Below are 23,715 nucleotides of genomic sequence, written 5' to 3'. Positions count from 1 at the left end.
GCCCCCTATTACAATTATTATTAATAATATTATCTACACGTAAGCAGAATCAGCCATGCTAAGGCATATTTCCCAATATGTTAGTTTGATGCATCTTTTAAAATATTTCATTGATATTCTTTGCTGTATGGCCCTTTCATTTCTGAATATATCTCTCTAATCCACTTGGTGTGGTTTTTTTTTTATCACAAAGATTAAAAATAAGGAAGATATAAAGTTCTTCATCGTAACTAACCAATGTACCCACTGAGTCTGACAGTATATTCAACACTTTATACCCATTTTTTTCTCACCTCTGCAATGAGAGGAAAAAGGTGCACTGTCTTAACTCTTCTCTAGGGACCTGGTCATTATAATTACACAGCATCACGCACTTCTATGAATTATTTTTACCTTATAAAAAGCCAGCACTTAATTTCTTGGAGTTAATAAAGTTTAAGGGAGGCAAAAATGTCAAGAGACAAGAGATCTGAAACGTCCTCCCCTCCCCAGAATTATTGCCACCAGTGCACTTTTCCTGCACCAGTGTAGAAACAGCCCTAGTATGATCTAATGAGCGGTGGCAGTTGCTTTCCAGAAGTCGGCTGGGTTTTGATTTATTTCGGCAACTCCATCAGTGAGTCAGATGGAACAAACAAAATGCAGTCAGTCACCCCCCTCTCCTTGCCTGCACCCGATTGAAACGTAAACCACAGAGAGGGGAATGCCATTGGCATTTACAGAAGCTTATAAAACTGTCAGCGAATCAACCCCTTACATTTGGACCTCCAGCCTTCTGTGTTTTATAGTGCTGAAGTCAGCATCTTGGTTCAGCTGCATAAATAATCTCACTGGAGTCCTGTAGAGGAGGGGATGGGGAGGGGAAGACAGGAAACCTGTCAGTGCTTTTTAAACAAAACCCATCAGAGGATGGAACAAGTCAGGTCTGGGTCACCAAAAGGGTGCAAATCAATGTGGTTTATGGTGGGATGCACTATAAAATCTGCAAGTTGCAAGTATACTAGGAAAGTAATGTTTCCCCTCTTTCTTCTAAATTCTTACTAAAACCCTGCACAGTCAAGAATGGCACACCTACTGCTCAGAAATGTTAGTCAACTGATTGAAAGACTTTAAAGACATGATTGGGTTCTATCCCCAACTTGACCATTAACTCACTCATTTGGGTAAGTTACTTTACCTCTGGTCCAGTTATTGCTGTCACATGATCCTACAATGGTTATAACCTGTGTTATAATCTGTGTCTTCTTTGTCCTTTTTCCTGTATTGTTTTTCTCTTATCATTTTCTTCTCTCATAACTTATCTCAATGCCTGCAAACCAAGAGCTGGACATCTTATTGAGCAAGTTAGCTGCAAAAGTGGAAAGGCCAATGAGTTCAAAATTAAGAGACCTGCAATTCTACTTTTGATGCTTCCAATTACCTGCCATATCACTTCACTGTGGCAGGTCACTTGAATTTTTTCTGGCCCTCAATTTTCTTATCTCTTAAAGGAGTTTGAGTTAGATGATTTCTAAGATCCTATTTAGTTTTAATGAACAAGGATCCTTTGGTCAAAACTATGAAGCCCAGAATATCCTCGTGCATCTGCCTACTTCCATAACTGGGATGATTGGGAGGGGGATTCAGGAGGACTAGAACCTCTGATGTGAGGGCTTGATGAGTCTTTTTTAGAGCTTCTCATCTACCTGTGATATCAGATGCACCCAACTCTCATCTTTGGCTCCAAGAAGCTGCACAGTAGTCATAACTTGGTAAAACTGTCTTGGCAGACAGACTAAACCAGCTTGAGGGTAACTGGTGGACCTCAAACCTATTATTGAGTTAGAGGGATGTCTACTCCAAGCATGTGAAGACTTTCCCCAGTGGAACAATTTGCTCCATTGGTCATGAAGGCCACTAAAGCAGGCACTGTGGAGGTCTTAAGGGCTTGGTCAGACATCAAAGACAGGAAGCTCATCCCCTGCATCCTGGGCCATTTCTAGTCATTCTGACTTTTGGACTTTGATGACTCAGGAAGAGAGAGTGAAGCTGATGACTTTATGCAACTCTGCCTCACAAATCCAATTCATGTGCAAGTCCAGACATCACCCTATGATGTCATTAGTCCTCTTTGAAATGGAGGACAAACAACAACTTACATAATTATTGACTTGGATGATTACCTTAATGGCTCTATTCTGCTTTCTATAAAGGACTTACTTCTGATGTTCCCTCTTATTGGATAAAAATAGACAAAAGATGGTCATGCCCCAAATCCTATATTTCACATAAAAGCTTTTATTGTTGTCTTCTTGCTCTGTCGTGAAGTATGTTATAATTGAAAGAGCACTGAATTGGGACACAGGTTCAAATCCTGGCTCTCCTACTTCCTACCCATATGACCATGAGCAAGTTATATTCCCTTTTTGAGACTTAGTTCACTCCTATGAAAAATGCGGTTGTTGGACTATGATCCTTAGGGTCCCTTACAGCACTAAGTTCAATCATCCTAAAGATGTCTTTTTCTCAGGTGGAGTCAGTAAGAGCAGAGCTATGTTGGCAACTTGGTGATACCTCAGGGCTGAAGGAATTGCTATACTGTCATTTTTGCTGTCCAGTGTAGACCTGCTGAAAATCATGTGGTACTTGAGTGAAGTTGCTTCTGGGGATCCTATAATGGAGGGACCTATGCTCTCTCACTGCATGGTGAAAAAAGAGCCCTTTTATTGGGTCAGAAACTTAGTATGCATATAAAAAGCTTCAGTGAAAGAACTCTCTCTCTCTCTCTCTCTCTCTCTCTCTCTCTCTCTCTCTCTCTCTCTCTCTCTCTCTCCCTTTCTCTCTTCCTCTCTTCCCTAGTAGCTTTGAGTGAAAAGAAAATACTGCCATGGGAAAATACTTCCACTGTATGCTCCAAGGGCTGGCCCACCATTGGTCAGTTCTCCACCCCCCTTCTTCCCCAGCAAACTGGAAAAATCAGCTAGGAAGTACTGAAAGTTTCCATTTGCCCAAGATACTAAATGAGGTTCTTTTTGTGGATCTCAAAGAAATAAAAGAAATGAACCAGTCCCAGTCTCCACCTTTCCAGACTAATTACACATTATTAGCCTTCATATATTCTATGATCCAGCCAAACTGGACAAACCCTCACACATGGCATTATATCCTCTAGCCTTTACATGCCTTCACAAGGCTGTTCCCAATGCATGGTGGGGGTGGAGGTGGGGATTAAGGGGACATTCCTTTCACACTTTCATCTCTTTAAATTCTTAACCTTCTTCAAAGCTCAGCTTATGCTTCTTCCTCTATATGTCCTTTCCTGATCTCATCCCCTCCTCAATTTGTTAAGGTCCCTCTACAAATTAACATATATATTTTGTACATATTGTGTATCTCCTGATACAGGCTATAGCAAAAGTCTTTGTTCAATTTTAACATTTAAAGGCTTAAATAACTTTGATAGCTATTAATAGGTGAAATGGTTATTAATAACTTAAAACTGCACCAAGGCTTTTGGAATATCCATTATATACACATATGTTCTCCCCACTATAGAACTCCTTAAGTTTTATAATTCAAGCTCCTTGATGACTGGGATTGTTTATTTTTGGTATTTTTATCTCCACAACCCAGCAAAGTACTTGGCATAAAAGATAGGTTCAGGACTTTCACCTATGATTTCATTCATATAGGGAATTCCCAGGTCAGGAAACTACCTCTAGTAATGAAGGCAGGCACCCATTCTACAACTTATATTCTTGGGCTCAACAATTGGAAATGGTTGAATAGATGATGATATAGGAATAAAACAGAATTTTATTGTGCTATAAGAAATGATGGAAGGGGAGGATTCAGAGAAATCTGAGATTTGCATGAACTGATTCAGAGTAAAATGAGGAAAACCAGGAGAATGTAAATACAAATAAATTTGAAAGACCTAGGAACTCTGAACTACTTTTCTTTTCCTCCCCCACCCCAGAAAAAAATCTCCTGGTCTTCTATAATGTCAATATCTCCTTTGATAACTCTCAACTCAAAATCTGAAGGTTATAGAAACAGTAGAGGAGGCATATTAATCCCCACCCACCCTGAAACTGGTCTGAGTAAAGAGCATTACATAAATCTCACTTTGGGATATAAGCAAGGTTGTCTCAATGTACCAGTAGAGTTATTTCGTGAAAAAGTATGACATTTGTCTGATCTGACTTGATCTTGGTGAAGCTATGTTGGCTTCACTTTCCAAGTGGTAGGAAATGATTTGTTCCATAGTAAATTATAGTGATGGAACTAAGATGGTAGAATAGAGAAGCACTCAGTCGAGCTCTCCCAATATTCCCCACCAAACAACTTGAAAATAATGTCTCAAATTGAATATAGAAAGTGGCAGAACCAACAAAAGGTCAGATTGAGACATTTTTCTAACCCAAGACAACTTAGGAGGTAAGAAAGAGATATCTTTGACATGGTTATGGAAACTGGACTTGAGCCCATATGGATGAAACAACAATGGTGAGACTAGGTGGTGGTGACAGAAGCAACAGGAGCTTCAAGAACTCTCAAGCCAGAGATGGGAAGGGAACCTGGCAACTAGTTGGAAAGAGATTACAAGGAATCTCTATGCTAGCACTGGACAAATGCTATTTGAAAACTCCATTGGCATTATACATCTGGGCAATAATTCAAAGGTGAATAGGAGCACTTTGGGTAAAGAGGGAGTAGAGGCTCTGAAGAACAGTATCATTTCTGGTCCCAAGGGATCATACTATCTAATATCCATCTGTAGAGAGAGAAATGATGAGCTCTGGATGCAGACTGAAACATAGTTGTTTTTTAAACTTTATTTTTATTATTTCATTTTGTTTGTCTTTTCTTTTGTAAGATAACTAACAAGGAAATTTGTTTTGTATAATTTCATATATATAATTGATATAAAATTGCTTGCCTTCTCAATGAAGGGGGATGGGTAGAAGAGAGGAAGAGAATTTAGAACTCAAAATTTTAACAAAATGATTGTTAAATTTTCATATGTAATTGAGAAATATTTAATGAAATAAATAAAACTATGTAAAAAACCCCACAATATATTCTAGAATTTTGTGAGAAATTTAAATCAAAATCACCAGCCTATAGTCTACACTCTCCCTTTTTTTTCTTCCTAAAATTGGCATATTTCTGATATGCACTCCTATTGATGCTCTCCTATTATCTATGAGTTTACCAACAGTGATTACTACAGTGACTGCTATCAAATCTTCCCATTATTTTAGCACCCTAAAATGTGCTTTGGCCACACTTAATTGGAGAATGAAATGACAAGCCAATCTAGTATCTTTGTCAAGAAAACCCCATGAACACTATTGGTATGATATAGTTCACAGGGTAGCAAAGAGTTCGACACAATAAACAACAACAATGATGTAAACTCACTAAGACCATCCATCTATGTGTCCTCTTATATTCTACAAAGACACAATACATTGCTTTAAGGCAGCCTGCTACAGTGGAACACTATTGAGCAAAAGACTTGAAGTTAAAAGGAGATCTGGGTTTGAATTCTTCCTCAAGCATTTAATAGCAATGTGACCCTAACCAGGTAATTTAGCATTTTTTGGCCTCACTTTACACATTTGTAAAATGGATATCATCATTGGAAAGGTACCTTTCAACTTTAAATCCTTGATTGTACAGAGACAGACCAAAAAAACCTAAACTACTTAGAACCCAGTACAAAGATCATGAAAATAAGTGGAAAGCAATGCAGTGCAAACCAAATAAACAGGACATGTTTGTCTGTACTTCAGGAGGTATAGAGAATGATTTAGCCTTGAACCCATGTCTCCCCTATCCTCCTCTGAAGCTAGATGGCACTACTCTCTGAATGCCAATTTTTAGTGTCAGAATCATATCTTGAAATTCTGGAACATCAACAAGGACAAGCATCCTCAGATTACCTTTGCAATTCATAGTTTGAAAATAGTGCAAGAAAGAATTCAGATAAATTTAACTTGGAGGAAGAATGTTTTACATAGAGGTTTAGGAGATAAGAATAGGAATTCTGGGAATTGTATGGTTCTAGATATCATGTTTTTTCAACTCCATCAAAGAGGCTTCCTCCTATTTGGTGTGCACAGGGCTTATTACTTGCTCTTGTTTAAAAAAAAAATAGATGTCATGGTTGCAGAGAGAGGGTGGAAGAAATGCTGGTTTGCCTGGGAAGAAGGAAGGAAAGGCAAAGACATGAGAAAGAGATTTGGATGGGGCTTTTGGGAGTTTCTTAATGGGATGCATGGGACAGACAGACTAAAGTGTGCTCACTTCCTGTCATCTGAACATCCCCTTCCCTGAACTGTGTCCAGTCTCTGAGTTCATACTTTGCTCAATTTCTACTCTGTTGAAAGAGTGTTACATTTTTGTACTCTTTAAATATTTTATCTTGGGAGGTGGAGCCAAGATGGCAGAGGGAAGCCAGCAAGTTGCCTGAGCTCTCCTTTGGTTCCTTCAAAAAGAATATTAAATCAACAGAACCTACAAAAAGACAGAGAGACACAATCTTCCAACCTGAGATAATTTAGAAGACTTCAAGAAAGGTCAGTTTCACTCAGGCAAAAGGGGAGTGCAGTGTACCTCAGCGCAGCATAGCGTTAAGGGGGTTGGGGCAAGTCAGCAGGAAGCTCTAGGCCACAGCTGAGCAACTGAGGCCCCTTGATCCTGACTCAGCAAGCTGGTAGTGCAGCAGGCTAGTGGTGAAATCCACCAGTACCAGTTGAAAGGGCAGGCTGCCAGGTAGAAGCCCACCCACAGGACAGACGTGACCAGGCCTGGAAATCCCAGTGTGCCAGGAGCAAGTCCAGGGAGGTGAGAAATCCAAAAGCCATAGAGGCCTCAGAGTAAAAAGCCAGTGACACGGGCCCTATAACCCAGGACAAGAAGCTTGAAATAGTGACCCTTGTGCCCCAGGAGCAAACCTCAACTTTAAAAAATAAGCTGCAATATGAGTAAGAAACAGAAGAAGACTCTTGCCATTGATAGTTTTTGTGTGGGCAGAGAAGAGCAAAAGAGAAACTCAGATGAGGACAATACTCTCAAAATACCTACATGAGAAGCCTCAAGAGGGAAGATGAATTGGTCTCAAGACCAAAAAGCCTTCTTGGAAGAGCTCAAAGCATTTAAAAAATCAATTGAGAGAGGTAGAAGAAAAAATGGGGAGAGAAATGAAAGCAACACAAGAAAATTATGAAAAAGAATCATCAGCTTGGAAAAGGAAGCACAAAGATTTACTGAAAAAATAAATTCCTTAAAAAATTCATTTGGCCAAATGGGAAAGGAGGTGCATAATCTGATTGAAGAAAACAATGCCTTAAAAATTCAAATTGGACAGATGGAAGCTAATGACACCATGAGACACCAGGAATCAGTCAAACAGAATTAGAAGAATGAAAAAATAGAAGAAAATATGAAATACCTCATTGTAAAGACCTGGAAAATAGATCCAGGAGAGACAATTTGGCAATTATTGGACTGCCAGAAAGCCATGATCAGAAAAGGAGTCTAGACACCATATTCCAGGAAATTATCAAGAAGAACTGCCTTGTTATTATAGAATCAGAGGATAAAATAGTCATAGAAAGAATCTACTGATCACCTCCTGAAAGATACCTCAAAAGGAAAACTCCAAGGAATATTGTTGCCAAATTCCAGAATTATCAGGTGAAGGAGAAAATACTCCAAGCAGCCAGAAAGAAGCAATTTAAATATCATGGAGCAACAGTCAGGATTACACAGGACCTGGCAGCTTCAACATTAAAGGCTTGTAAAGGCTTGGAATATGATATTCCACAAGGCAAAGGAGCTTGGATTTCAGCCAAGAATCTATTACCAAGCAAAACTGATCATTCTCTTTCAGGGGAAAAGATGGATATTCAATAAAATTGGCGACATTCAAGGTTTCCTGATGAAAAGACTAGAACTGAATAGAACATTTGATCTTAACATAAAAGACTCACGAGAAGTTTAAAAAGATAAATGGGGGGTGGGGTGGGGAACATTATTCAATAAGGTTAAACTGTTTACATCCCTACATGGGAAAATAATACCTATAACTCTTGAGAACTATATATAAAGAAAATTAAAGGGTCGAAAAAGGAGTTTATGGGGAGAAGAGGAAAAGGGAGGTGGAATTGGGTGAATTGCATCATATGAAGAGGTGCAAAAAACCTATTACAATAGATGGAAAGAAGGGAGGGGTGAACATTGTTTCAACTTTACTCTCGCTAGATTTGATTCAAAGAGGGAATAACATATACGTTCATTTCGATAAAGAAACTTAGCTTATTCTTTAGGGAAGTAAAAGGGTAAGGGGAAAAGGGGGAACTGATGGAAGGGAGGACAGAAGCAGGGGAGAAAAGGGTAAAGAAAAGGGAGGGGGGCTGATAAAAGGGAGGGCAGATTTGGGGAAGCAGGGTTAAGAAGCAAAACATTGGTGAGGAGGAATAGGGTGAAAGAAGAGGGGGAAAAGTACAAAGGGGGTAAATAGAATGGAGGGAAATAGACAGTTAGTAATAATAACTGTGAATATGAATGGGATGAACTCTGCCATAAAATGGAAGTGAATAGCAGAGTGGATTAAAAACCAGAATCCTACAATATGCTGTTTACAAGAAACACATTTGAAGCAGAGAGATACACACAGAGTAAAGGTAAAAAATCGGAACAGAAGATATTATGCTTCAGCTGAAATCAAAAAAGCAGGGGTAGCAATCCTTATCTCAGACAAAGCAAAGGCAAAAATATATCTAATTAAAATAGATAATGAAGGAAACTACATCTTGCTAAAAGGTACTATAGACAATGAAGTAATATCAATATTAAACATGCATGTGCCAAGTGGTATAGCATCCTAACTCTTAGAGGAGAAGTTTGAGGTACAAGAGGAAATAGACAGTAATACTATACTAGTGGGGGATCTGAATCTCCCCCTCTCAGAATTAGATAAATCTAGCCAAAAAATAAATAAGAAAGAAGTGAAAGAGGTGAATAGAATACTAGAAAAGTTAGACATGATAGATGCCTGGAGAAAATTGAATGGCGATAGAAAGGAATATACCTTTTTCTCAGCAGCACATGGCACATTTTCAAAAATTAACCATGTATTAGGGCACAAAAACATCATAGTCAAATGTAGAAAGGCAGAAATAGTAAATGTATCCTTCTCAGATATGATGCAATAAAAATTACATGTAATAAAGAGCCATGGAAAGGTAGACTGAAAATCAACTGGAAACTAAATAATTTCATTCTTAAGAATGAGAGGGTCAAACAACAAATCATAGACACAATCGATAACTTTATCCAAGAGAATGACAATAATGAGACAACATACCAAAATCTATGGGATGCAGCCAAAGCAGTGCTTAGGGGAAATTTTATAGCTCTAAATACTTACATCAATAAAAAATGAGAAAGAGATCAATAAATTGGGCATGCAACTTAAAAAGCTCGAAAAAGAACAAATTAAAAATCCCCAATTAAATACTAAATTAGAAATCCTGAAAAATAAAGGCAAACAATAAAATTGAAAGCAGGAAAACTATAGAATTAATCAATAAAACTAAGAACTGGTTTTATAAAAAAAAAAACCAATAAAATAGATAAACCATTAGTTAATTTGATTAAAAAGAGAAAGAAGAAAACCAAATTATCAGTATCAAAAATGAAATGGGTGATTTCACCACCAATGAAGTGGAAATTAAAGCAATAATTAGGAACTATTTTGCCCAACTGTATGCCAATAGATTTGCCAATCTAAATGAAATGGATAAATATTTACAAAAATACAATTCCCAGGTTAACTGAAGAGGAAATGAAATCCTTAAATAAGCCCATATTAGAAAAAGAAATTGAACAAGCCATTAATGAACTCCCTAAGAAAAATTTCGAGGGTCAGATGGGTTTACAAGTGAATTCTACCAAACATTTAAAGAACAATTAATTCCAATATTATACAAATCATTTGGAAAAATAGGTGAAGAAGGAGTTCTACCAAATTCGTTTTATGATACAAATATGGTGTTGATAACTAAACCAGGCAGAGCCAAAATAGAGGAGGAAAATTATAGAATAATTTCTCTAATGAATATTGATGCAAAAATCTTAAATAAGATATTATCAAGGAGATTACAGCAAGTGATCACCAGGATAATATACTATGACCAGGTGGGATTTATACCAGGAATGTAAGGCTTGTTCAATATTAGGAAAACTATTAACACAATCAACCACATCAATAAGAAAACTAACCAAAATCATGTGATTATCTCAATACATGCAGAGAAAGCTTTTGACAAAGTACAGCACCCATTCCTAATAAAAACACTAGAGAGTTTAGGAATAGGTGGAGCTTTCCTTAAAATAATAAGCGGTATCTACGTAAAACCATCAGCAAGCATTATATGTAATGGATATAAGTTAGAGGCCTTCCCAATAAGATCAGGGGTGAAACAGGATTGTCCATTATCATCTCTATTATTTAATATTGTACTAGAAATGTTAGCTATAGCAATCAGTGAAGAAAAAGGAATTAGAGGAATTAGAATAGGCAAGGAGGAACCAAAACTATCACTCTTTGCAGATGATGGTATACTTAGAGAATCCTAGAGAATCAACTCAAAAATTACTTGAAACAACAACTTTAGCAAAGTAGCAGGATATAAGATAAATACACATAAATCATCAGCATTTCTATACATGACCAACAAAGTCCAGCAGCAAGAGGTAGAAAGAAAAATTCCATTTAAAGTAATGGTAGACAATATAAAATACTTGGGAGTTTACTTGCCAAGACAAACCCAGGAACTCTATGAACACAATTACAAAACACTTCTCACACAAATCAAATGAGATGTAAATAATTGGAAAAAATATCAACTGCTCATGGACAGGCCGAGCTAATATAATAAAAATGACAATTCTACCTAAATTAATGTACATTTTCAGTGCCATACCAATCAGACTACCTAAAAATTATTTTATAGAGCTACAAAAAAATAATAAAATTCATCTGGAAAAACAAAAGGTCCAGAATATCAAGGGAAATAATGAAAAAAAAATGCACAGAAAGGTGGGCTAGCTGTACCAAATCTGAAGCTTTACTATAAAGTGGCAGTCATCAAAATTATTTGCTACTGCCCAAGAAATAGAATGGAGGATCAATGGAATAGCTTAGGCACAGGAGACAAAGTAGTAAATGACTTTGGTAATGTACTGTTTGATAAACCCAAAGATTCCAATATCTGGGATAGGAACTCAGTATTTGACAGAAACTGCTGGGAAAACTGGAAGATAGTATGGCAGAAATTAGGCATAGACCAACATCTTAAACTTTATACTAAAATAAAGTCAAAATGGGTACATGATTTAGACATAAAAGGCAATAACATAGGTAAATTATGAGAAGAAAGAATAGTTTACCTCTCAGATCTTTGGAAAGGAGAACAGTTTATGATGAAATAAGAGATTGAGAATATTATGAAATGCAAAATGGATGATTTTGATTACATTAAATTAAATATTCTGTCTTGGAGTCTCAGATTCTAGTTGATGATCTCTCCAGATTTTGAAGGAGAACAGGTAGGGTTAATGGTTACTCCAAACGCTGCTAAAAATCATTGAAGACAGAGTTAATCTCAAGATAAGGGTCCAGGGGGCAGCTAGGTGGTGCAGTGGGTAAAGCACTGGAGGACCTGAGTTCAAATCTGGACCCAGGCACTTGACACATTACATTTGTGACCCTGGGCAGGTCACTTAACCTTCATTGCCCCACAAAAAAAAAAGAAAGAAAGAAAGACAAAAAGAAAAAGAAAAGATACAGGTCCAGGTTATATTGTCATAATTGTTCCCAAGATTCTGATAGCTATTACCTCCTTTTATACGATTCTGAATGTGGGGCAAAATGAAACATGTTTTCAAACCATCATGTTTCCACAAGAATTTGGCTCATGATAAAGCATACTTATAAATGCTAGGCTGGTTGCTTAGAAAAAAGTTCCCTGGGACTATTATTTGGTGGGAATTTGTATCACTTGAACATGCTAACTTCATTAATTAAGATTATTATTAGAATTTCTGGAAAGAGTCGAATTTGTTAACAGAAGACGTTTCTGTCAATATCTTTCCAGGTCACCATTTTCTTCCTGGTCTCCTTAATGTTTCAATTCTAACAGAATTTAGGTATAAGAAACACATTAAAAACTCCTTTTTTAATGTTACAGCAAGATTAAAAGTCTTGTCTGGTTCTTCTGTGATTAATGAGCTTCTTTGGGAAATCTTTCCTATAAAAACATCTCATATTTTAAATAATACTCTGGCACAAGAAGGGAACAGAAAGAGAGGAGAACAAGAATTTGTTAGGTGCCTACTGAGTGCCTGGCATTGTGCTAAGCACTTCACCCATTATCTTACTTGAACCCTCAACAACTCTGTGAGGTAGTTACTATTATTGTTCCAATTTTACAGTTGAGAAAACTGAGATGGACATAGGTTAAATAACTTGTCTGGGGTCATAGTTAGTAACTCTCTGAGGTCAAATTTAAACTCAGGTCTTCCTGAATCAAGGTCCAGCATTCTAACCTCTCTGCCAGGACCTATCATGTTGTTGTTGTTCAGTCATTTCAGTTATTTCTGACTGTGTGATCCAATTAAGTTTTCTTGACAAAGATGCTGGAGTGGTTTGCCATGTTCTTCTCTAGATTATTTTACAGATGAGGAAACCAGGTTAAGTGACTTGCCCATGGTGATATAGCAAGTAAATATTTGAGGCTAGATTTGAACTTAGGAAGATGAGTCCTCCTGACTCTTGGCCTGGCACTGTTCCACTTAGCTGTCATAGAATGTACCATGGTATGGTTCAAAGAATTCTTTCTCTAGACCTCAAGACTTCTTTAACCTTTTTTTTTTGGTGTCATGAACTGCTTTGGCATTCCAGTAAATCCTATGGATCCCTTCTCAGAATAATATTTTTAAATGAATTAGATAAAATATATAGGACTAGAAAGGAAACCAATGGTATCAAAAGTCAGCAAAACATTTAAAAAACATTCTTGGTCCCTAGATTAAGAATACTGAGAGTCAGAGAATTCACATACTACTCCTGATGCTTATTACCTGTGCGACCTTGGGCAAATCATTTAACCTCTATAGACCTCAATTTCTTCATCTGTAAAATGAGATTGGACTGGATGGACTGTGAGTTCACTTCTTCTCTAGATATGGTCTAGTGGTATGAGTTTGCTCTGTGCCCTAGGACCCAGGACCCTTCCAAAGACTCTGGGTTGACACAGATCAGGCTCAATCCTAGTGATCTGAAATCTACCACCACCACTACCCCCACTACCAAAGTGATCATTACTCCTTTTTCCTTGTTCAGGGGTTTGCAGGAGCCGGCTCTAACAAGCTTAGCCCTCCAGAAATCAACGATCACTACAAATCAGAGCTTGATTTATTGTTTTGTTGATTGTCTCCAGACTGAAGAAAGTGTTAATAATGCTGAATAAACTTGAAATGTTTGTGCAAGCATTTTCCTTCCCAGAGAGCGAGTTGCTAAACTTGTACCAGTAGAGGTCTATGCATCAATACCGTTCCATAAATATTGCTTGAGCTCAGCAGGAGCACAGCAGAAAGCTCAGGGAATGACATAATTACCAGACTATAGCCTAATAATAATATCAATAATAATAATGATAAAATAACCGGCATTTATATAAAGCTTTAAGGTTTGTCAAGTGCTTCCTATCCATTATCTCATTTGAATCTTACAACATCCCCTGGCTTTGTTGTACCTGGTGCAGAGTAAATCTGAAAAAAGTATAGGTAGGGCTTGTGTCTAGGTTTCCCCAAATGTGGATAATAATAAAGGGTTTAGGTTTCCTCAAATGTGATTAACAGGATCCCCAGACCCCTCACATGTACTCAGTGTACAATTTGGGTATCAGGTATAGTATAGCCATTCCTTCATCAACCAGGAAAAATGTGCAGGAGCCTATGAAAAAATACAGAAACAAAATATTCAAATAGCCCATTCCATTCATTAGATGCCTCCCACCTGCCAGTACCCAGAAGGTAAAGTAATTCTTTGAGACCCAAGAATCAATACTCCCCATTGTGTTTTTATCTATACCATCCAAGAAACTCAGAGAAAGATAATAGAGGGATGGCAAGGTACGGGTCATGTCAAAAATCAAGTGCTTCAGAGGCAGGCAATACTCTGTGGAGGATGTTGTTCCCCTTTTTAAAAAGCATGCTGTTTAAAGAAAGCTTTTCCCTTTGAAGGATATATGGTTGACTCTTGAACTCAGGATTAGCCATTGTATAACCCTTAAGGCTGAAATTGTCTGTTCTCAGGATCACTAGTCTCCAGCCTGTGCTCAGGAAATTAAAAGAAAAATAAGAGAGAGAGAGAGAGAGAGAGAGAGAGAGAGAGAGAGAGAGAGAGAGAGAGAGAGAGAGAGAAGTGGAGGAATTAGAGATGCAGAAACTCTCCTCTCAGGCTCACCTAGCTAAACACAAGGTATTCATCCATTAACTATGTGCTTCTTCTTCAGGTCACCATTTTTTGTTTTTTGCTCCCTTGGGAGGAGGGAAGAGCAAACAGAAATTATCACCCCTCCCCCTCTCTTCCTTGCTGCATGTATCTCTGGAATTTCAAGATCAACAAAGCTTATGGGAAGGAAGAAAAAAGGGATGAGCTATTTTTTGGCTTACTCTTAGAAGCCAGGCAAAGAGCAGGTAATCTAACAAGAGTGAGTCCCCCACTTACTCTTAGTCAACCAATTGTCAGGAGGTAGCCCCAGTCACAGGGTACTAATCAGAGGAGTGCCCTGTGTCTTTTTGACCAGATACTAGGACATGTCTACTTCCACATATAACTTCCAACAAAGTTCCAGGCTCCATAATCTCATGTTAACTGGGAAAATGAATCAAATTGACCAGGGGCTCTCCAATTACTCCCAATACACCAGTTATGGGACTTTGGTCAATTCACTTAATTGTCCTGAACACTTTCCTCATATGTAGAGGGGAGATCATGATAATTTCCCTGCCTACTTCACAAGTGCTATTGTGAAGATCAAAATGAGATCACGTACATGAAGGGTTTTTTTAAGCTATAAAAGGCTGTACACATATAAGGTGTTATCATGGTTAGTTCTATTGCTTAGTAACATTGGCAGGCAGGAAGATGGTAAAAATATTCCTCAGGGTAAGGGTTGTTGAACAATAGAATAATTTTTATCTTGAGGTAAGTCTATGCTTATGAAAATATCATTTTGTTTTAAGTTTAAAAGCATGATGAAATGAATCAGAAAAAAATGTTGTCAGCTCACCTTATCCCTTATAAGCAACAAATAAGTGTCTACCAACACCTTTGAGGGCTCCAGAACAATTATGTTTTTCAGCTAACAGATTTTGTTTCATGCGTGCCTGTTCTGGCCACTGAGAGGGCCTTTAGAACTTGACAAAGAACAATCATTATTCTGATCAGACCAGAGACACCATGTTTTCTTGCTTTTGCAAGGGTGGATTTTGGCAAGTGTCCCTCAAGTAGATTCATTTCATCAGCATTTTAAAATTGTTCAGGGGAAAGCCCATGTTCCGCAGTTACATTTCTAAGAAATTCTCCATTTCTTCCCCCTGCAGCTGCATGGTCTGTTGATTATTTATCATTGAATGCATCCAGCTTTCTAACACTCTGGTGAATTTTAAAACAGGAAAGCTATCCTTTGGAAAGCAGACAAAGCTCAGTTAATTGTATTTGCTCATTTAAAAAAATGCTGTTTCCTTTTCAATATGGGCATTGGGCCAGAAATGAAGGACCCTCTGATTGTTTCATTGAGAACCACTCATAAGAAACCTTTTTTAGTTTAATTTAGTCATATGCATTCTAGAGAATTGTTCAACAGCTTTATTTAAAGCTAAAACTAGGAAAAATTTGAGCAACAATCTTTTTTGAGCTACAAGAGAATGCAAGGTATACGGGCCAATGTTATGCATTAAAACTGTTTGATTCTTGCCCTTTTCAAGACATGCAGAGATCTTCATCTTCCCTTTTGGTGTTGGCACAAGTATTTGATTTTCTCCTGTTGATTAATAATATACTTAAATCCCATCTGTTGGTTGGGAGTTGAGAAGTACTGACTTTCTTTTCTCTCCTCAGTTTTCCTCTATTTTCCTTTCAATTCGCCTCATTTTCCTTTCTCAATAATGTCTTTTTTTCCTTCAGATCAGAGAAAGATTCTAATGTTTTTGTACAGAGCTACTTTTCAGCCTCAGGGTGACTATAGGAAACAGGGTTAGGGAAATTCTGACAAGGAAGTGCCTTGAGTTGGTACTGGGAGAAGGTGTTGACTCTAAAGTCCCTTACTGAAACCGTGGAAAGGGCATTTCTACTGAATATCTTCTCCCCTTCCCACAAGGAATCCTCCTCATACTCAGAGGAGAGGATTTTGGTAAAAGAAGGACCATAATGGCAAGAACCAACTTAGAGATGTAAAAGCAGGTATTAAAAATGTACAAGCAAATCCCACTCTGCTGGTAGTGCTGTAATTAACTATGTCTGATTTCTAAAAATTAGGTTTTTTTGCAATATGACCACTATTTTAAAATCTTCGGAAATGATATTTACTTAAATGGATAAGATTATCAATAAAATATTTTTGGATTGACACATTTACTTCTTTTCCTTAATTTTAGTCTGTTATTACCTGACCTGTTTGTCTCAGGTACATGACCTCAGTTATAAGGCTCCAGTGGGGAACCCAAGCAACAAAACCTTATGTGGATCAATAACATTTTAAAAATGTTTTTACAAGTCTCTTTTGGTTTGTATCAGTTCTTGGCTTAGACATGATCTTAGAAAAGGTTCAGGGATATCTTTCCTAGCATCTTTTTAATTCATCCTTCCTTCCTTCCTTCCTTTCTTCCTTTTCTCTCTTTTTTCATTCTTTCATTCATTCATTCTTTATTTTTCTTTCTTCTTTCTTTGTTTCTTTCTCTTTCCTTCCTTCTTTCTTTCTTTTTCTTTCCTTCCTTCCTTCCTTCCTTCCTTCCTTCCTTCCTTCCTTCCTTCCTTCCTTCCTTCCTTCCTCCCTCCCTCTCTTTTTTTTCTTGTATTGCTAATAACATTAACAATAGCTAGCATTTATATAGTACTTTAAGATTTGTAAAATTTATATGTTACCACATTTGATCCCCACAACTATCCTGTGAGGTAGATTCTGTCAGAGAATGGATACTCATTTGGCAAGGCTCAGAGACATCATGCTACAGTGGATAGAACACTGGAAATCAGAGGATTTGGGTTCTATACCCAATTCCACCTTTTTTCTAGCTAAATTACATTAAATAATAATAAATAATAATTAAACATTTTTATTATCTCTAATTTTTACTTCAGTTTTATCATCTGCAAAATGAAGGTAACAATTACTATATTTCCTACTTTGTGGGGTAAAGTAACCCTTGGCTAAAAGTCCATTTGCATGGGACTCTCTTCCTTTGTAGAGACTAATTACTCATTGCTCCTCAACTGTGTGAAGTTCATAGTTGTAGACAACTTAAGGGAAGAGAAATTCTGCTCTTCTTGCTTCCAACTTCAAGAGAGAAAACTTTGGTTTCCAGATTCTATTTAGTGAGAAGTCCCTTAAGGGAGAGAAAGACTGGGAAAAAGCTGACTTGTAGAGGAGATGGCACTTTGATCATGTCCTTATTTCCTACCTTAATAGAGTCTTTGAGAATTTCTTTTTTGGGTGAGATCTGAAACTTCTAGGGATGATCTGAGGTATATTTTTGCTCCCAGTGGGAGAACTTATTCACTCTGTGAATTGTCTGTCATATTCTCATTTGTATACCTTTTCTGATTTCTGTTTGCTTTTAGCTTGGGTAAATAAGTTTATTTACTATTTATCAACATGTGGTCTTTCTCTTGAAGCTGGAAGTCACAAGACCATGAATATCTCTTCTCCCAAACTCTTACCAATGCCATCTCTGAAAGAGTCATAGAGCACTGGGCAATTAGTTCCACCAATGAAGAGAATCCCATGCAAATGTAATTTGAACTGATAGATTAGATAGACAGATAGACAGACAGATAGATAGATAACACTTTGAAAATAGTAGAGCACAACATAAATGTAAGGTATTTTTACCCCTTCCATTAATCAATAAATCTATGAATCAGCAAACATCTTTCAGGCACCAGGATCTCTGCTAGTTTCTTAGATAACCTGATTTAGTACATTATAATCATCAACATAAAAAATACTTTCTTATATCTGAAAATTTTCTTTCATTTTAATATCATATCAAATAGTATTCAACAGTTTATTGTGATTTCCATTGGTTTAGTAGTTTGGAGGAAAAGATTGATTTCTTTTACTGCTTATCTCTTATTTATAACCTATGATCCTGAGATGGAGATCTTATACACCCCCACTGGTACACATATCATAGATTTTAGAGTCAGAAGGAAATTTATCTAGTCCAACCCCCCTCCTTTTGCAGATGAGGAAACAGAATCACAGAGAAGTGAAATTACTTGTTCAGGGTAAAACAACTAGTAAGTTTTGAGTTGGGATTCAGTAATTCTCTGATCTTATCTAAAGATCTGTTAGGACGTGAGGGAGGATATTTAATAGTTGGAGGTGGGTGGCTTCATATATGAGTACTTGACCAATTTTTTTTTTCTTAGTTCAATATAGGATATCCTCAATATACCAAGACTTTTAATCCATGAATGTGGGAAAGAGTATAGGTGAAGTAAGGGTTAATGATGTATGTGATACATCAGATTTTATAGCTTAATACCTTGCCTAATAGTACATTTCATCACTTAAATTAATTCAGAACTCTGCCAGAAGGGATGGCATCAAATTGGGGATACTGCAGACTTAATGAAGGCTCATCTCCCCTCTCCCTTTGCCCTCCCACTCACTTTTTACACAAGAAAAAAAGTGCTGAAGATCACTGTGCTAGTGGTGCAAGCAAAGTACCACTTGGTGGTAAACTCAGAGATTGTACACCCTCACTGCATTATTAATACAATGACATTCTGTCTTGTAGGTCTGAGGAAGGAAGTACTAGAGTCAAAAAAGTGAATCTGGGGGCATCTAGGTGGCGCAGTGGATAGAGCACCAGTCCTGGAGTCAGGAATACCTGAGTTCAAATCCGGCCTCAGACACTTAACACTTACTAGCTGACCAATTGCCTCACTAAAAAAAAAAAAAAAAAAAAAAGCGAATCTGAACTACTTATAACTCTGCATGAATCAGTGGAAACCATTCTTCTATTCTTTCTTTTAGCCTTTCCCTAATCTCCTCTTTCCTTTTCTTTGGTTCTTCTCTTATATCCCTAACTTTTCCTTTCCTCTTCCTCTTGCTGCTACCTATCTTTGGATTGACCCTAAGCTTCCATCATTGATCTTTCTCCCTCTCTTTTTTGAAGAGCCAATCCATTCTTATTGCTTCAAGCATCACCTGTATAAAAGACTTCCAAACTGAGAGCTTCCATATATGCCTCTCACTCAAAATCTTGTTCCTGATCTTCCACTGCCTGATGGATATTTTCACATTATTTTTTGTTCTCATCACCTAACATGTCCAAAGCTAAACTTATCTTTTCCTTCAAACAAGCTTTCCTTTCCAACTGCAATGTTCAATTATTTTCAGTCATGTCTAACTCTTCATGACCCAATTTGGGGTTTTCTTGGCAAAGATATTGGAGTGGTTTGCCATTTCCTTCTCCTTAACTTACCCAAGTCACACAGCTCAAAGTATCTGAGGCTGTATTTGAATTCTGGTCTTCTTGAATCCAGGCTCCATACTCTATTCACTGTAGTACCTAGCTGCCCCTTTAATGATACATTCATTCTTTTTTTTTTTTTTTGATACATTCATTCTATGAATCAAACAGGCTTAATACTTTGGCATAATAAATAAAGTACTAAGGTGGGAGTCAGGAAGACCTGGGCTTGAATTCTGCTTCAAACAATTACTAGCTGTGTGACCTTAGGATGGTAATTTAAACTCTCTGAGTTTGTTTCCTTTTCCATAAAATGAAAGCCATCAGACTCAGTGACCTCCAAGATTCTTTACAGTTGAAAGTCTATGGTACTATGATCTTTGACTTGTCCCACACCTTCATTTCTCACTACACACTCCTTTTGAAATGTTAAGGTATTTCCTTATAACCGTCTCATATACACCCCTTTCCTCTTTATTCTCAGTGTCATCACTTCATGCGTTTATTACTTTAAGCATGTTTTATCTGTCCTCTTTTAGTCTTAGTCTCCCCTGCTCCAATATTGCAACACAATGATATACTAATTATCTCCCTAAACAATCATTTTCATCATGTTGCTCTCATTAAAAACAAAAAACAAACAAAAAAACACCTTAATGGTTCTTTATATTTTTTTGGCATAAAATAAAAATTTGGTTGTTAAGTATTCAAGACTCTCCAAAATCTGGTCTCCCTCCATCCATACCTTCTTATTCCCATTACTTTCCAATCTGCAAACTCTATTTTAGTCAGACCGGTCTCACTATAATATAAACAATTTATGTTCATTTCTTTTTAAAAAATTTTTTTCTATTCATTCATTTACCTATTTATTTAGCTGTTTGCTTATTCATTTGCTTATTTATTTGTTGTTTTTTAGATAATAAAAGTATTTTATTATTTTCCAGTTACATGTAAAGATAGTTTTCAACATTTGTTTTCATAAGATTTTTAGTTCCAAAGTTTTTCTCTCTCTCTCCCTTCCCTCCCCACTCCCCAAGACAGAAAGCAATCTGATACAGATTATATGTGTACAATCACATTAAATGTATTTCTGCTTAGTCATGTTGTGAAAGAAGAATCAGAACACAAGTAAAAAAACCTCAAAAAAGAAAAAAAAACAAAAGTAGAAACAGTATGGTTCAATATGCATTCAGAATCCACAGTTCTTTTTTCTGGATGGGGAAAAGATTTTCCTTCATGAGTTCTTTCAATTGTCTTGGATCATTGCACTGCTGAGAAGAGCCAAGTTTGTCACTGTTGACCATCACACAATGCTGCTGTTACTGTGTACAATGTTTTCCTGGTTCTGCTCACTTCATTCAGCATCAGTCCACCTAAGTCTTTCCAGGTTTTTCTGAAATCTGCCTGGTCATTATTTCTTACAGCACAATAGTATTCCATTATACTCATATGCCACAATTGTTCAGCCATTCCCCAATTGATGGACATTCCCTCGATTTCCAATTCTTTGCCACCACAAAGAGCTGCTAGAAATATTTTTGTACATGTGGGTCCTTTTCCATCTTCTATGATCTCTTTGGGATACAGTATATGTTCATTTCTTTCCATAACTTGACTCATGCTATTACCCTTCACTGAATGTACTCACTTCCCTCTTTTGTCTGCCTATTTACATTCTAATCATCATTCAAGACCCAGTTCACATTCTGTTCTCCATGAACCATCTTTGAATGTCCTGGGCTTCAATGATCTCAAAATCATGAATCTGGAAGAGGACTTTGGGATCACTTTTTCAATCCTATCTCCTTTTCCAGATGAGAAAAGCAAGGGTTGGAAAAATTAAGTGACTTAGCTAACGTTACATAGATTAATTACTGTCTCTTTCTTATTACACCATTACCTTGGGCATATCCTATCTACCAAATTCTCATAATATTTAGGTGGATGACACAAATTATTAAGGATAGCATTTGACTGAACTCACTTAATGGTATTGTTCATGGCATATATTATTCAATGGTCTATATCATTTAATGGTATATATCTATATAGAGAGTGAACATTAGGGGAAGGTATTCCTTTAGTATCCTTATGAATAAACTACTGCCTTCTATCTCCAACCTTCTTAGGATGCTGGATTCAGATCAAAGGGAACTCAAAGATCAATTAATACAATGCCTTTATTTTACAGATGAGGAAACTGAAATGTAGGGAGAATAATTAACTTGCTTATGGTCACACAGGTGGTATCAGAAGAGGGAGCTGAAGCCAGATCCTATAACTTGAGAGCCAAGGTCCTTTCTCCAGTATAACAATGAGGACCGTGCCCATGTTATTGAACTAGCTAGTGAGTCTATGGATATACCAGCTGCTGAGGCTCATTCTCATGCTATCAGATTATATACAGGAGAACTGGTTAGACATTTTGAAACTGAGTATGAGAGACCATATGTTCTTCATTGTCATTAGCATGGAAAGACAAGAGTGCCATTCAAGGATAATGTGAGTTTTCCTGGACCTACCAAGGAAGAACAAGGGAGACAGGGCAAGAGGGGGAAGGAGACAAATACAGAGAAAGCACCAGAGACAGAGATAGTGTCATACAGACAGACATATAGACAAAGAGGCTGAAAAGCCCTCATATTGGCCTATTTACTTATCCCCTGTGGTGGGTGTAACTCATGTCACTTTGTGTTGCTTCAGATTTCTTCTTAGCATTCAGATGTCTGAGTGATGGATGTGCTCAGGAGCTGTGATTAAAATGCACATATCTCAGCAGACCACTTAACCCAGTCTAAATATCTTCCATGCATGGCGATTTTACACCCTTCTGGGGATGCATTAACTCTGAGTAACTTCTATTGGTTAAAAACAAAACCCAGGCTGAGAGTTACCCTTTGTCTAACAAGAGCAGCATTTTTGTGTGGGTGAGCAACCCTTTTACTAATGGATAGACAAACTAATGACTTAAAAGAAACTCTCCAAATACTGTCTTTAAAGAGTAGCAAGGCAAGGGAAAAGTGGTGCCTTTGGGAAATACTGCTGTTAGTTGCAGCTGTTGGCACCCCTGGGGTTAGCCTCTGCTCAGCAGGACAGCTGGGAGTAATTTGCCCCCTTCTTCTCCCCAAATAGGGAGGGGAATAATGTGGGCTAAGCCAGAGCCTGTAGCATACAGGGGAAATGCATTTGCAAAGATGTGTTCACTAAGGTAAACGAATTCAAGCCAGCCCTATAAATCCATGTTTTTAAAATCCTTCTTAGTCTGGCAAACTTTCACCAACTGGCACAGTTTGCCTTTACTCAGGGTCACACCCCACACCTGCTCTCCATATGATAAACAAACACCTCAGGCTCCTCACCAGCTCACACATCCATGAAAGCCCAATAAAAAAGGAAGAGTTAGGAGAATCAATTGTTAACTTTCCTCTAAGCCCCCAAACTCATTTCTTTTAAGCCCACTGCTTCATTTCTTGGAAGCATTACAGTGAATTGAATGTGTTGAGTCAACCGTTGCTCAAGTCACTGCCTTTGGCCCTGGATTAAGCAGCACTTTTCTTCAGGGAGGATCTATGAGGAGTCTACTGTTAGAGTGGACTGCAGACTCTTACATTCCCCTTTTCCAGCCCTGCACCTGTATTCTGAAAGTTGAGGACATTTTAGTCTGTCTGTCATTGGTTTTTAAAGATGGTTTCCTCCTTTGACTTCATACAACGTCTTGTTTTGTATCTTTTTCTAGTTCACTTGAATAGAGAGCTAGCCTCAGTCAGGAAGACTTGGGTTCAAGTCCAGGCTCTGAACACACACTGACTCTCTGACCTTGGTCTAGTTATTTAACCTTTCAGTGCCATAGGTTACTTTCTAAAACTATAAAGTTTATAGCAATACTCTTTTTGCATTGGTTTGGACTGTTCTTGGACAGATGGAGTTCCCTATATCCATGATATCCCA

Source organism: Dromiciops gliroides, chromosome 5 (genome assembly GCF_019393635.1).
Source record: "Dromiciops gliroides isolate mDroGli1 chromosome 5, mDroGli1.pri, whole genome shotgun sequence".
Taxonomy (NCBI): Eukaryota; Metazoa; Chordata; class Mammalia; order Microbiotheria; family Microbiotheriidae; genus Dromiciops; species Dromiciops gliroides.
The sequence above is the reverse complement of the archived record's forward strand: the minus strand, read 5'-3'. Positions refer to the sequence as shown.